The sequence below is a fragment of the Phacochoerus africanus genome, chromosome 8, assembly GCF_016906955.1.
Source record: "Phacochoerus africanus isolate WHEZ1 chromosome 8, ROS_Pafr_v1, whole genome shotgun sequence".
NCBI classification, from domain to species: domain Eukaryota; kingdom Metazoa; phylum Chordata; class Mammalia; order Artiodactyla; family Suidae; genus Phacochoerus; species Phacochoerus africanus.
The window spans coordinates 81,027,387-81,042,376 of record NC_062551.1 but is presented as its reverse complement, the minus strand read 5'-3'; the positions used below and the strand labels follow the sequence as shown (position 1 = coordinate 81,042,376).

Below are 14,990 nucleotides of genomic sequence, written 5' to 3'. Positions count from 1 at the left end.
AACGCTGGATCCTTAACCCATTGAGTGAGGCCAGGGATGGAACCTGCATCCTCATGGATACTAGCCAGGTTCTTAACCCACTGAGCCACAGAGGGAACTCCCTGAAGTCATCTTTATAAGGAGGCATGGGCATGGGGTGCCGTCCTCTTTCTGCATCTCCTCCTCGGCGCGTGCTGTTCATTCTGCCCGGAATGTCTCTCTGCATCGCCATTTTTCAGCATGTGACTCAAAGAACACCTTCACCCTGATCGCAGAAGCAAAAGGGCCTCTGCCTGCTCCACATATCAAGCATTTTGACTGCACTCCCTTCCAAAGCTTCTTCCAGGCCACCTTGTGTCGACCAGGGGATGCACCACCCCTCCCTTAGAGCTGGTGCGAGCTCCAGGCCTGCAGCTGAATGGCAGGAAGAGCAAGGGAGAAAAGGGCCAGAATGTTGACCTGACTACAAATACCCTTTGCCAGCTTCTTGCCTTGTGACCCTGGGCAAGTCACTTTCCCTCTATGAGCCTCGGTTTCCTCTCTGTCGAGTGGGATGTGGGGAAAGACAGTCAAGCAGGGTGAAAGCTTGAGCTAAGTTTCCCCTCCACCCCAGATCTGGCCAGACCTTGGTCCAGTGAACTAGAGCTTCTGGGGTCCTTTATTTTTACAATAATTTGCATACATTTGCATAAGTGCTATAAGAAGCACCGGCCACATTTCGTTCATAGAAAGAATTGAGACCATCATCTAATCTGATGGCCAGGGATGGAAAAGACTCACTGGCTCATGGTTTCATCCAAATCTTAGCTGTCAGAGTCTTTAGTAATTAACCCTCCAACCTCCTCCTTCTACAGATGAGTAACGGAGGCTCAGAAAGGGAAAGTGACAAGCCCAAGGTCACACAGCAAGTAAGGAGCACCAGGCTTTCTCCCAGGTTTCCCACTGTGTGCCAGAGGATTGTCCTAGGCACCTCAAATTTCTCACGATGCAGGGTGGGAGAAGGGGTAAGGGGGGGCTTGGGTTGCTTTTTAGGCCCTTCTCTGCACCCCAGAAAAACAAAGCCTGCTGGCTTGGCAGCCTCCGCAACCACCACAGGAAACCAGAATGCAGTAGAAAGGCAGATGGGAGTGGAAAATCCTCTCAGAGATGTTAGATCGTTGCTTTCACCTGTTCTAAAAATAACCCGGTTTATTAGAGATTGATAGATGACAAGATAACCCACAAGTTCTTCCACTGAGGCGGGGGAGAGGAGAGAGTGTGATGCTCTTTAAACAAAAGGGGAGTTCAGAGATGCTGCGAGAGTGTTGATGCGCTGGCTGGACCGGTGGAACTTAGCGCACAGGCAGTGTCAGTACAGGGCAGGCTGCAGGGCAGATGCTGTGCTGGGCTGTAGGAACCCCATGGGAGGGAGGCAGATGTGGATGCTGCTTTCCAGAAATCTAGTCAAATGTGGGGGGAGACAGATGATACAAATGGACAAATAAAATTATTGCATATTGAGCTAAGTGCTATGAGGGACCTGAGCAGTGCTGAGATAGAGCTAATGGGGGAGACCGAGATGAGCTGGGAGGCCTCTGGAAGGAGGGGGCACTTAAGCTGGGACCCGGGGAGTGAGAAGAAGCCAGCCCAGCAAAGAATGGAGGGAAGGGCATCTCAGGATAGAGAGCAGCATGCACAATTGCCCGAAGGTGGGAAAGATCTCAGTGATTTAAGAAACTAGAAGGCCAGTACAGGGGGGTGGGGAGAGGGGAGGACTCTAGCCTTGCAGGAAGAGCTCCGAAGCGGGCAGGGCCAGACCTGTGCCAGCTTTAAGGACCCACTTGGGCTTATGGATTAGACGCCACATCATTGGAAAGCTCCTGAAACAAGGTTTTCAGCAGTGGACCCACAGGGTGTGGTTTGCCTTTTCAGACGCTTGCTCTTGGATTTCCCTCGTGGCACAATAGGTTAGGATCCAGAGTTGTCACTGCTATGGTGTAGGCTCAATCTCTGTCCCAGGAACTTCTGCATGATGTAGGCACAGCCCAAAAACCCTTCCAAAAACAGAAGCAGCTTGTTCTTGCCTGTTGTGTGGGTAATAACATGGATCCAAAATACGTTTTGGAAACAAACTCTGAAGCTACAGATGGATTGGGTCGGGGTGGGGTAGAGGGAAGAGAGGAAGGGGACACTGAAGGGGACACCCAGGTCTCTGGCCTGAGTGCCTGGTGGGTGGCAGTGCCATTTTCTGAGGAGGGGAAACATGCAGGCAGGAGGGGCAGTGGTGGGAATTGAGTTTGGGGCATGCTGGGTTCGAGATGTCTGCAGATTGCCAGGAGGCAGCTCCAGAAGCCATAGCAATCTCAGGCCATCTGATGAAAGCAGGCATGAGGTCCTTCCCTCACTGACAAAGTCTGAACAAAGAGCACCAGGGGACTAGGGACTGCTCTGCCTGGTGTCATAGCTTTAGCACCTAGGAAAGTACCTTGCCCATAGTAGGTGCTCAAGGAGAAGTGGCGTATGAACAGAGCTGGACCATCTGCTAGGTGAATTGGCTCACAACAGGGTGCGTGCTTAAAAAATCTTTAAGGACTTCTTTGACTCCTCTTCTTTCACCCCCACATCCATTCAGTCAAAGATTCCTGCAGATTTGACTGTCAGTGTTTTTCAAACCAGTCCCAGTTCAGACCCTCAGCATTTCACTACATTTACGATGACCTTTCACTGGGTACCTACTGTGTGCCAGGCACTGTGCTAGACCCTTTATGAGTATATTGTTCTCATCTAACCTTCAAAACAACACAAAGGGGCAAGAAACTTACCCCCCCTTTGACTTCCCGGAGCACTACTCACTAACCTCCTGTGTGATCCCGCTGCCTCCAGGCTCCACCCTCCAATCCATCCTCCATCCTGCAACCGGGGTGGTTTGAGAAGAATCAAAATCTAACCTGTCCTCCTCCACTTAAAACCTCATCATCTACAGACCATGATCCAATCCCTTCACGAGGCTTATGGTACCCTGAGTCCCAGCTCTGCCTCTCTTCTTACTGAGCCTCGTCGGAAACTCCACTTGCTGTTCCCTGGAGCATCCAAGGCTGTTTCTCAGCTCCGTGCTTTTGCTCACATTGTGTCCTTGTTCATCCACACTCACCACGAAGGCTCAGCTCCTCATACGGTCCCCTGCTCCAGTACCAGCTCCTCTCCACTCCGTGTTGACTTCATCAGCACCTGTACAACATAAGAACTTTTTTTTCTTTTTCTTTTTTTTTTCTTTCTTTTTTTTGGGGGGGGGGGCTGCAAGTGTGGCATATGGAATTTCCCAGGCTAGGGAGCAAAGTGGAGCCGGCTTATGCCATAGCCACAGCAATGCAGGATCCAAGCCATGTCTGTGAGCTGCACCACAGCTCTCGGCCACACCAGATCTTTAACCCACTGAGGGGGGCCAGGAATCGAACCTTCACCCTCATGTATACTAGTCGGGTTTGTTTCTGTTGAGCCACAATAGGAACTCCATAAGAAATTTTTTCACAATAATTTAATTATGAATAATTATGAATAACACATGATAATTTTGCTTTGAATGTACAGAATTATTTCCAACTCCTCTGGTCTCGTGGTTCCTTAGTCACAATTGAACATGGGACAGCTGGGCAGTTTTCCTGATAGGGCAAGTAGCAGTAGCCTTCCCCTGGGTTGGCTTTGATGGAAATGAGTTGCTATGTCTGGAAAATATGTATGTACCAGCAGAAAGGGGTCCAGGGGTCCTCACCCTTACCAATCCCAGAGCCCCAGTATTTCCCCCCACCCCAGTGCTTTCCCATCCTGGTCCTCTCTCTCCCTTGGGGTTCAGGGGCTTCCTTGAGTTTTCTTCCTCCCACCCAGGCAGGCTGCAGGGGGTGGGGACTGAACCCTCATGTCTAAGGGAGGGCTCTCGCTCCACTGGACAGGGGTCTGTGCCCTGCCAGTCCCTCAGACATCACGTTGTGGACCGGCCAATGCTCTTGTGGGGGGCTCAGGCCCTGGAAGCGCGAGCCCATCACCAGCTTGTGGAAAAGCAGCTCCACTGCCCGGGGGGACCTCATGGCCATCGCTCTCCTCAAGCTCCAGCACCTTGGGGTTCAGTGTCGGCTCCAACCTCGTGCTAATGGCCTTGGTGGGACTGATGGTCACTGAATCTATGCTGTCCTGGATGGACAGACAGAGCCACTGTGGAGAACGGATGCCTGACCAGCTGCTCACTCAGCGTGGTAGTCCCTTCTGCTTTGGCTACAGCAGTTCTGCTTAGAGACAGGGCTCCTGACATTCTGAGTGAAATACAGTCCCTATAATAAAAACAACATTTATTCATTGAGATTTACTATGTGCCAGGCACTGTACTAAGTATTTTATAAATAGTACGTAATTTAACCCTTATGACAATTTTATGAGGGGGGGTAATTATTCCCCTTGTTTTCAAATTTAGGAAATGAGGCCAAGAGAGGTTAAGTGACTTGCATATAGCCACACAGCCAGTAAAGGGCAGAACCAGGCAGGCTGGCTCTGGAGCCACACCCTCAACCCGTTTGTTCAAATGCTTCCACCAACTGCGTGATGCATGTCTGTCCGCTTGTCCCTCTCACTTAGAACTGAGTCTTGGTGCTCCTTATTGTCAATGCTGGCACACAGTAGGTGCTCAGCCAAGCCTTCCTTCAAGGAAGCCAGTTTGTAACCTTCCTACTTTGGATAGGAGAGCCCAAGGGGAGATAATGCTTCTCATTTTACGGCATTGATTGCGTTCATTTTCACAACACTGCTGGGCATGGATTATGAGAATTGCTTGTCGAATGAGGACACTGAGGCCCCAAGAGGTTACAGAATTTGCCTAAGTCGCCCAGCTAAGAGTTGGTGGAGATGGTCCGTCAACCCCAGGCTCCCGACTCCAAGCCCAGTGCTCATTCTGCACATCGGAAATGGGGCTGGGGAAGATGTTACTGAACCCAAACCCAGTCCAAGGGGCATGGAGGCCCTGGTGAGTCAGGGGTCATTAATCACTCCCTCCCCTAGCATGGGGGAGGCTTGGGGGACAGAGGCCTGCTTCCCGGCCTCCCGGCCGTCAGGGTCTGACACCTCCTCAGAGCAGGAAACTCTTCCTTGTCACAAAGCTCTAGCCCTCCTTCCCCCACTGCTCCCACCCCAGGCCACGCCCCTCCCTATCCCCCTCGAGGGTCCTGGTAAAAGCATCCGCTTGTCAGTGTAAATCTGCAGGGTGCAGACCAGCAGCTGGAGATGGATGGGCAGGAAGCAGTAACAATGGATGAAAGACCCTCTGTGCCCAGGTGGGTGGGGGAGGGAGAGGCAGGAAACAGAAGCCTCCCTCCTATGGAGGCCGGAGCGGCTGGCTGGCTGGCCGGAGGCCTGGGATGCCAGAACCTGCGGGGTTTATTTGGATTCCCCAAGGATCCAAGCTGGGAGCCCTTCGCAAACATCAGACCAGCTCAGCTCCACGGGGTGCCAGGTCCAGGATGTGTGTGACAAGAATGTCGCTTTCAAGCGTAGCTCTTTGTCCCCGGGGCCTAGCACAGGGCCAGCTATCACAGCAGGGGCTCGTTTGTTGAATGAAGAAATTAATCTGGCACTACTAATAACTAAAGGCTGATAGGTTTTTTTGGGGGGCCACACCCGACAAAGTTTTGGGGCCAGGGATTGAACCCGAGCCACAGCAGTGACCATGCTGGATCCTTAACCTGCTGAGCCACCAGGGAACTCCCAAGAAATACAGTTTTATATTTATTTTCTTTTTTAAGAAAATTAAAAAGATCCACAATTATCCCTTCTCTCTTTGGAGCTTTTGCCTATACTGTTCCTTCTGCGCAGTGTGCTCTTCCCTCTGCTTTTCGCAAGGACAGCGCCTTCGCATCCTCTAGTCGCAGTTCAAAAAAGTCCTTCAATGAAGCTTTGGGACCAACTTTGACACCTCCCAAGGTAGTCCCCGTTCCCTGGCCCTCTTTGGCCCAGCACCCTCAAAGATTTCCTTCATGGCACTTACTGTGATTAGAAATCTTCCCAGTTAGGAGTTCCCGTCGTGGCGCAGTGGTTAACGAATCCGACTAGGAACCATGAGGTTGCGGGTTCAGTCCCTGCACTTGCTCAGTGGGTTAAGGATCCAGTGTTGCCGTGAGCTGTGGTGTAGGTTGCAGACGCGGCTCGGATCCCACGTTGCTGTGGCTCTGGCGTAGGCCGGTGGCTACAGCTCCGATTTGACCCCTAGCCTGGGAACCTCCATATGCCGCAGGAGCGGCCCAAGAAATAGCAAAAAAAAAAACCAAACAAAAAAACAAACAAAAAGAAATCTTCCCAGTTAATAGGTATCTATTTTTTTTTTTAATTTTCTATCTCTTCTACTAGAATCTAAGCTCCAAAAGGGCTTTTTGTCCATTGTTATATCCCCAGGGCCAGGTAGTTAGAAGATGCTCCATAAAGAGTTGGAAAATAGATAAAGGATAAACAACTGAATCCTTATAATAATGTCATTCACACCTGATGCTCTGCAATCTGCTGCCTTGAAGAGAATAAGAGAGTTTTGCTCTTGCACTAAGGGTTGTAAGGCCCCAACCCACAGTGAGTGGCTAGTTCCCAGGGAAATAATTGTGACCATCACAAACCTTTAGGGCTTTGCAATGATTTTTGAGATTGATCAAAATCTGGGTGTGCGCAGGGCTTGGTGGGGAGAGGCTTATGTGGGAATGCCCCCCATCTGTCCGGCATGTTGGACTCTGGGGTGGACGGGGCTGCTTCCATCAAACCCATCCATTTCAAAGATGGGAAAACTGGAGTGCCCGTTGTGGCGCAGTGGTTAGCAATTCCAACTAGGAACCATGAGGTTGCGGGTTCAATCCCTGGCCTTGTTCAGTGGGTTAAGGATCCGGCGTTGCCATGGGCTGTGGTGTGGGTCGCAGACATGGCTCGGATCTGGCATTGCTGTGGCTGTGGCTGTGGCGTAGGCCAGTGGCTACAACTCCGATTTGACCCCTGGCCTGGGAACCTCCATATGCCGAGGATGCAGCCCTAGAAAAGACAAAACAAAACAAAAAACAAAGATGGGAAAACCAAGGCCTAGAAATGCCAAGGCCACACACACATTAATCCAGAGCTTTGGCAGCAGAGAGCCCAAGAGAGCTGCAGATGCATCGAGTCTTGAGATGTGTTCATTCACTGAGCAAATATCACTGAGCACATATTATGTGTCTGGCACTGTGCTAGGATCTGGAGATTTGACAATGACTAAAGACTCTGCCACTCAAAGGAATTAAGTAAAAGGCCCAGCCTACCTGACACAGATCTGCTCAGTGACCCTGAAAGCAGTTCCTGCTTGGCCAGGTGTGAGAGCTGGGAGTGGGATGGGGAAGAACTCTAGAGTCATGGGAGGCAGAGAGAGGAGAGTCGGCTGGGGCTGGACAGGGAGAATCTGAAATGGAGGGAAGAGCTGACTATGACTAAGAAGCCAGCTCAGCCTGGGGGAGTGACCCTCTTAGGCACTGGCTGTTGCCAGCCGGGGTTGGGTTGGTGCCCAGAAATGCAGTGCCTTTGAGCAGAGTGGTCTGTTCTGTCTCAATAGTGTGGGACCCAGTGCAGAGAGAAGGCCAAAGGCCATTCATGCGCTCAGGAGACTCATAGCAAGCGCCCGCTGTATGCCAGGGCACGTGCTGGGCCCTGGAGTCACCCAGCTGAAGGAGACATTGTCCCACCCCTGAAAGTCCTCAGCACTAGGCGGGCACACAGACCCGCAGACAGGCCACTCCAGTCCCGATGTCCTAACCACTTCACAGCAGCACAGATCTGCACTGAAATCCACTAGCCGTGCCTTCCCGACTCCCTCCTCTGTCTACACCAGTGATATCAGAGACAGTTAAGCACCGAGGGAAGGTGTTCTCTTGTGGAGCAGTAGGTTAAGGATCTGCCCTTGTCACTGCGATGGCTTGCAAGCAATGGCTTGAGTCGCTGCTGTGGCTCCCATTCGATCCTTGGCCCGGGAACCTCCACATGCTGCAGGTAGAGTCAAAAAAATCCCAACAACAACAACAACAACAAAGAACCTAGGGAGATCAGACAGACCTGGGACTGGCCTCAGCTCCACCTCTAGGTGAACACGTGACCAGAAGCAAGTGACAGAGTATCTCTGAACCTCAGTTCCCGCATCTGTAGAATGGAGATAATGATAGTACCTGCTCATGTGGTGCCGTAAGAGTTTGATGAAATCAGCTGCAGAGCTCTTGGCATACAAGTGCTTAAGAAATGGAAGCCAAAAGCCAGCTTCTCTTTTGGGTAGAAGTTCTATGCATTCAAATAGCCTGGGGCCTATGGTCACAATTACCACCGTTCATAATCTAACACATTCCAGTCCTGGATGGGGTCAGTCAGTCATGCAACAAACATATACGGAGAACTGGCTGACTCTATGCCAGGCCCACCAAGGCAAAGATGAATGAGAGTCAGTCCCGACCCAGGAGCTGCTCGCCATCCAAGGCAGAGAACACATTTGAATATACCAATAAGGAAATGCGATCCTTCTTATTATAGATACAGTCTGAGGCACAGTAGAAAGTTCTCTGAGGTGGCCTCATTTACACCCGTATTTTACAAAATGCACATTGTTACCCCCGTTTCACTGATGAGCAAACGGAAGCTTGGAGAGGCTAATTCACCTGCCCAGGGTCACATAAACTCTGTTTGTTCGTCTGTCTCCAGCAGTCTCACTCTGCCCTCACAAGCACCCTGCACACAGCAATTCTATTTCTCCAAGTCCCATATGGATGTTGGCCCATTCAGTCAGTGAGTGTTTATTGCATCCTTGCTGGGTGCCCAGCCCAGTCCTAGGTACACTGGGCGTGGAGATGAACAGGACAGGGCCTCAGCCCCCACCTCCAGCCAGCAGAGAGGTTGATTTGGGGCATGTTGGGTCATGTCCCCTCATCTCGGTGACTCTGGTGGGGGACCCTTTGACTCTGGTTCAGCATCTACCCATCAGAGTGCCCACAGGGCTGCTGAGAAAGGCCAAGGGAGGGAGGCTGTGGTAGCTTCAGGCCCCCAAGGCCACCATGTCCGCTCAGCCTGGCTCTGACTCACCACCCACACCTGCGATGGCCTCAGGCAGCCGCTGCTGGAAATAGACCCAGGGCGAAGAGCAGGAGCTGGGGAGGGTGGGGGAGGGCGAGGAGGGAGGGAGGGCAGGGAGGCAGCACCTGCACACTTGGCTGCCATTCCCACTCTCCCGGGCAGGAAGCAGAGAGAGGTCCCCCAACAGAGCCCACCCCAAGCAGCCAGGCTTGGGGCTGCTCCTGGAGGCGAAGACCCCAGCCTACCTGGGAGGCTGCCCCAGGAGCTGTGAGGACTGTGGTGAAAATAAGGACATGCCTCACTTCCCACAATGCTTGGTGGTTCTGAGTACTTGCTCTGTGCCAGGCGCTGGTCTAAGTTAAGTGCTTTGCATGTCTTAATGATCTCATTGACCTCTCGGCTCCCAGCGGTGGTACCGGGAAGTGAAGCCCATTTTACAGATGAGGAACTTGAGAATCTGAGAAGCAAAGTCACTTGCCTAAAACCACATAGGCCCTGCATTTAGCAATGTGGACCCTCCTCAAGCTCCCCACCCAATCCCAGCTTAAACGGCTCGTTCCAGACCACACGGGCCAGCTGTGCTGCCGTCTGCCCCGCCTGCATCAGCATCACCTTCCCTCTTTGCCAAGATAAGGTCTCTCTCTCTCTCTTTTTTTTTTTTTTGCCTTTTTAGGGCTGCACCTGTGGCATATGGAAGTTCCCAGGCTAGGGGTCAAATTGGAGCTACAGCTGCTGGCCTACAGCACAGCCACAGCAATGCAGGATCCGAGCCATGTCTGTGAAACACACCGCAGCCCACGGCAATGCCGGATCCTTAACCCACTGAGCAAGGCCAGGGATGGAACCCACATCCTCATGGATACAAGTCAGATTCATTTCTGCTGTGCCACAGTGGGAACTCCCAAGATCTCCCTTCTTACGGTTCTGGGAAGCAGCAATCAAACCATTAATCCTTCTTTCTTCCCTACCTCTCTCAACCCTGTTGAGCTTTCCACCTGAGTCTGATCATGTTGCCTCCCTGTCTAAAACCTGCAGTGGCTCCCCACTGCCCTCAGTGTAGAGCGTATTCAAGGCCCTTTGTAAAACGGGCCCTGCCCACCTCTCCAGCTGTATAGCTGACTGATCTTTGCTTGGGCAAGTCCGGACACCTCCCAGGGCTCTCTCCCCTGGCAGGCATGATAACAGCTCTGTGCAGTCAGGAGAAGAAAGGAACTGATGCATGCAGAGTACCTAGGAGGGCACTTGATGCATGCTTGTCGTTTGGTAAACCTTCCTGCCCCACTACCATCTCTGAGCCAGAGGCTGGGGCAGAGTCGATGGTGAGTGAAATGGTCTCTGCTTTCAGCCAGGCTGGGGTCAAGGGCTTTCTGTTGGGCCAGGCCAAGGGCTGCCATCGCCATTGGAATTCATCATTTTGAGAAATTCTGAAAGACCTCAGAGCAGCAGTAGTTGGAACTGGGGGGTGGAGTGGGGCTGGGGAGGCAAAAGAATGGTTGATGAGAATGTAAAATGGTACAACCACTGGAGAAAACACTACGGTGATTCTTCAAGAACCAAAAATAGAATTCCCGTATGATCCAGCAATTCCACTTCCGAGTACACCCCCTGAAAGAACGGAAAGCAGGGTCTCAAAGAGATAGGTGAACACCCATGTACATAGCAGCGCTAGGCACAATAGCTAAACATGAAACAACCCAAATGTCCATCTCTGGAGGAGTGGACAGACAAAATGGTCTCTGTACATGTAATGGAATATTATTTAGCCTTCAAAAGGAACAACAATCTGACACCTGCTACAGCCTTGGAGGACCCTTGAGGACATGATGCTAAGTGAAATAAGCTGGACTCAGAAAGACACCTGCCTTATGATTCCACTTATATGAGGCACTTAGAGGAGTCAACTACTAAACCCATAGAGACAGAAAATAGAATGCTGGTTGCCAGGGGCTGGGGTAAGGGGCGGGGTGGGGAATTACTGTTCAATGGGCTTTAGTTTAGTTTAGTTTTGTTTTTTTGCTTTTTAGGGCCGCACCTGCAGCATATGGATGTTCCCAGGCTAGGGGTCGAATTGGAGCCACAGCCACAGCCACTCAGGATCTCAGCCACATCTGCCACCTACACCACAGCTCACGGCAAGGCCAGATCATTAACCCACTGAGCAAGACTACAGATTGAACCCGCATCCTCATGGATACTGGTCAGATTCCTTTCCACTGCACCACAGTGGGAACTCCTGGGCTTCAGTTTTACAAAATGAAAAGAGTTAGGGAGATGGATGGTGGTGAGAGTAGCACATTATGAATATATTTAATGCCACTGAACTGTATACTAAAAAAATGGTTCGGATAATACATTTTCTGTTTATATATTTTACCACAATAAAAAAGATTCAGGGAAAAAAAGGCAAAGGAAACCAGCTTTCATGCCAGAGTATTTTCATCTGCATGACAATCTAGAAGGTAGATATGCCCACTCTATAGAAAGGAAAACTGAGGTCAGAAAGGTAGATTCACCAGGGTGTCTGGGAGAGAACTGGATCTGGGACCAGCTCGGTCAGGCGCCAAAGCCCATTCTCCTCCCTGGCCTGCACCCAGCGCCCCAGGGGATGGAGGGCGCTGCCTTAGAAAAGGCAGTCCAGAGTGGGGGTGGGCAGGGGATAACAAGCTTGAATAGAGGCTGAAGGCAGGACTGGTTCCAGAACTCAGGCAGGTGTGAGCGCAGGGAGTGGAGGTGACTAGCTGGGGTGAGGTCATCTGTGACAAGCAGAGAAGCCTGGACTTGATCCTCCCCTCCCCCACTGCCACATGAGGAAACCAAGGCCCTGAGCCTTGCCCAGGCCTCCGTAGCGCAGTGGGCAGGTGTAGGGTTGGAGGGGGACTGCGAGAGGAAAGGAGATGCAGGTTGGGCCCACAGAGCCTCCTCTCCCCGCTCCACTGCCCCGCTCCCCCCAAGGACCACACTCCCACCCCTACTGCCCCCCTCCCCCAGGGCCACACCCCCACCCCCAGGCTTGGCTGGGTCGCCTGACTTACAGGTGGGAGTGACTCAGGCAGAGGGCCTGCTCTGGTGGCCCTGGCCCCTGGGCCACAACAGCGCTCTGGGCCTCTCAGCTGTGATGTCAGGGCCCTTCCTTCCTCCCACATCTGCTTGAAAAGGTCACCTATTTTAAACTCTTTCTCACCCCACCCTGTCCCTCTCCCCAAAAGAGGATGAGTTTTTCTAACCCTTGTCAACAGCTCAGTTCAATATCCAAACAGCTTTCTCTTCTGGTGCCCATGACCAGGGCCTCCATCAGAAAACCCCAGCCCTGGCAGCCTCCCCAGGTCTCAAGAACCCACCCTAGCTGCTTTTAATTTAATAAAGAATTCCCGAGTATCTGCTGCAAGCCAAGCCCTGTCCTTGGCCACTAGGGATAGATCCCTGCCTTCCTGGAGTTTACAATGTAAGGGAGGCAGACAGACAACAAATAGACAATCAACAAATACAGTAATGGAATAATTTCTAATGGTGACCAGCGCTCTAAAGAAAAGAAAACAGGCCCAGAAAATAATGACTTGAATGGCTACTGCACGCAGAGTGGTCAAGGAAGGCTTCTCTGAGGAGGTGACAAAGGTTTGGGAAAGAGCACCCCAAAGAGCGGGAACGGCAAGTGCAAAGGCCAGGAGGAGGGAGTGGAAAGATACATTAGAGCAGGGGTTCTCCACGTGGGCCGCCAACCAGCAGCATCACCTGGGAATGAGTTAGATCTGTGAGCTCTAGGGGCCCCCATCCCAGATCTACTACAAACCTCTAAGGGTGGAACCCAGCAGGCTGAGCTTTTAGCAAGTCCCCCAGGTGATTCTGATGTACCTTACATTTCGAGGGTCCCTGCATTCGTGCTCAGAAAGGAAGCTGTGTGACAGGGAGAAGGGTGGCCCCATTCTGACCCCTGGCCTTTCTATCCCATCCATTCACTGCCTTGCCTCCTCCTGGCCTCACCATCTTGGCCCACTCAGGGCAAGGCTGAAAGCCCTTCCAAGGCTCCTCATTGCCCTCTGGATGAAATTAAAACCTCTCAGCTGGGTTTATGAGGCCCTGCAAGATCTGCTCCCACCCACTCTCCAGCCTCATCCCTCACCCTTCTCTCTTTCAAACCTTATACTCCTGGATGCAGATGTTCCCCCACTCCTCCATACCCACCATTCCCTTTGTCTAGAATACTCTGTCTCCATGTCTTCACTTGGCTAATTTTCACCCATCCTTCAAATCATAACTCAGGATTCCCCTCCTTCAGGAAGTCCTCCCTGATTGCCTAACCCCACTTTTCTGCTTACACACCAACCAGCCCCTATGCTTCCCCACTGTGTTCATCACATACATTTGACATTATCTGAGGGAAGAGAGTTGTTTTCCTTTTTATTTTCAGTTTTAGTGAGCTATAATTGACACTATTGTGTTCCTTTAAGATGTACAATGTAATGATTTTTATGTGTATATTTAGTGAAATGATTACCCCAGTAAGCTTAGTTAGCATCTATCCTCACCTCACATAGTTAACGAATTTGTTTTTTCTTGTGATGAGAACCTTGAAGAACTACTTACCCTCCTAGCAACTTTCAAATATACAATATGGTACAGTTCACCAAGCTGCGCATCCCAGCTCCAGAATTTATTTCTTTTATAACTGAAAGTTTGTGTCTCTTGACCACTTCACACAATCCCCCCCCCCAACACCACCCGGTTGTTTTTTATTTATTTTTATTTATTTTTTCTAATCCTTCCCCCCTCAGGTTGTTTTTTAAATGAATTCTAATTAATTACACGTATAATACATGAACATGTATTTACTATAAAATTATCAAACATGCAGATGCAGTAAAAGACCTCTTCTCATGGACGCTAATTTGCTGTTTATTCATTCATACATTTTTAGAGTGCATTGCACACACATGTATGTACAGAAAATTTAAGGTTCATTCTGAGGCTTTTTTCCAGGTATAAATGGAATCATGCAGGTAAGAAATATTCCCATAACTTGTTTTCTTAATCATGTTGTGGAGGTCATCTCTGTCAGCACGTAGAGACCTCCTTACTATTTTTAACCACCATATAGCACCCCAAAATATGACTATACTGATGGTTTTGTTTTTGGTTTTTTAGTCACTCCCTAAATATATGAACCATGTTTTAAATTTTCTGTATTTTGCAATGCGTTCACATCCTACGGCCTTGCTACTCCTGGAAAGGCCACCTCTCCCAGGGCTGGCAAATTCCTAGAGACAGTAAACAACTTGCCTGAGGACACACCTTTCATATACAAACCAAGCAATTCAAAACTCATACCCCCCAACCACCTCCCCTGTCAAGTCAATATTTCCCTAAAGCACCCCAAGGCCACGTTCTGGACACCTAGGAACCAGCTCTATAGGCCAGAATCTGCCAACACTCTTCAAACTAGCAATCCCAAACTTGTTCAGACTTGCCCTCCCTATCTGGCCCATTCCTTCCCAAGAAAACCACAGAAAAGGTTCTTGACCGTGATCTCCCTTGCTTCTTCTGCCTCCCAACTGGCCCTGGTGCTTCCCCACGTGGCCTTGTATGGTATGTGTGGCCCCCTCCTCTCTGGAATTGTAAGTCATAAAACTTCTTTCAATGGCATTGGCCCCACTGTGTTGTCACTCAGTCACCTATATCAGTTAACCCCAGGTACCATCAAAACATGGAATGATGGACATTTAGAGGTTTTCAATTTCTCACTGTTACAGAAAAAGCTGCAATGAGCATCTTTGTATATGCTTCTTTGTACATATATCTATATCTCTAGGGGGCAGAACTGCCAGATGCTAATTTACCTAATGACTCATTGATCTCCATGGGCAATGCCCCTCCCAAGTCCAGCCCCTGCCCCCCTCACCTTGTCAGTTTCACAGCAACTGAATCACAAAATGAATGAGACTCCT

General features: G+C 50.5%; 1 long non-coding RNA gene across 1 annotated transcript in view; it reads right to left on the bottom strand.

Moving 5' to 3' along the window:
* The window catches only part of LOC125134386 (uncharacterized), a 41,267-nt gene that overhangs the window by 9,941 nt on the left and 16,336 nt on the right, over positions 1-14,990 (bottom strand). The window contains exon 2 of the long non-coding RNA XR_007136623.1: positions 3,110-3,186. This is a non-coding gene — a long non-coding RNA (uncharacterized LOC125134386). The remainder of the gene's footprint in view (positions 1-3,109; positions 3,187-14,990) is intronic.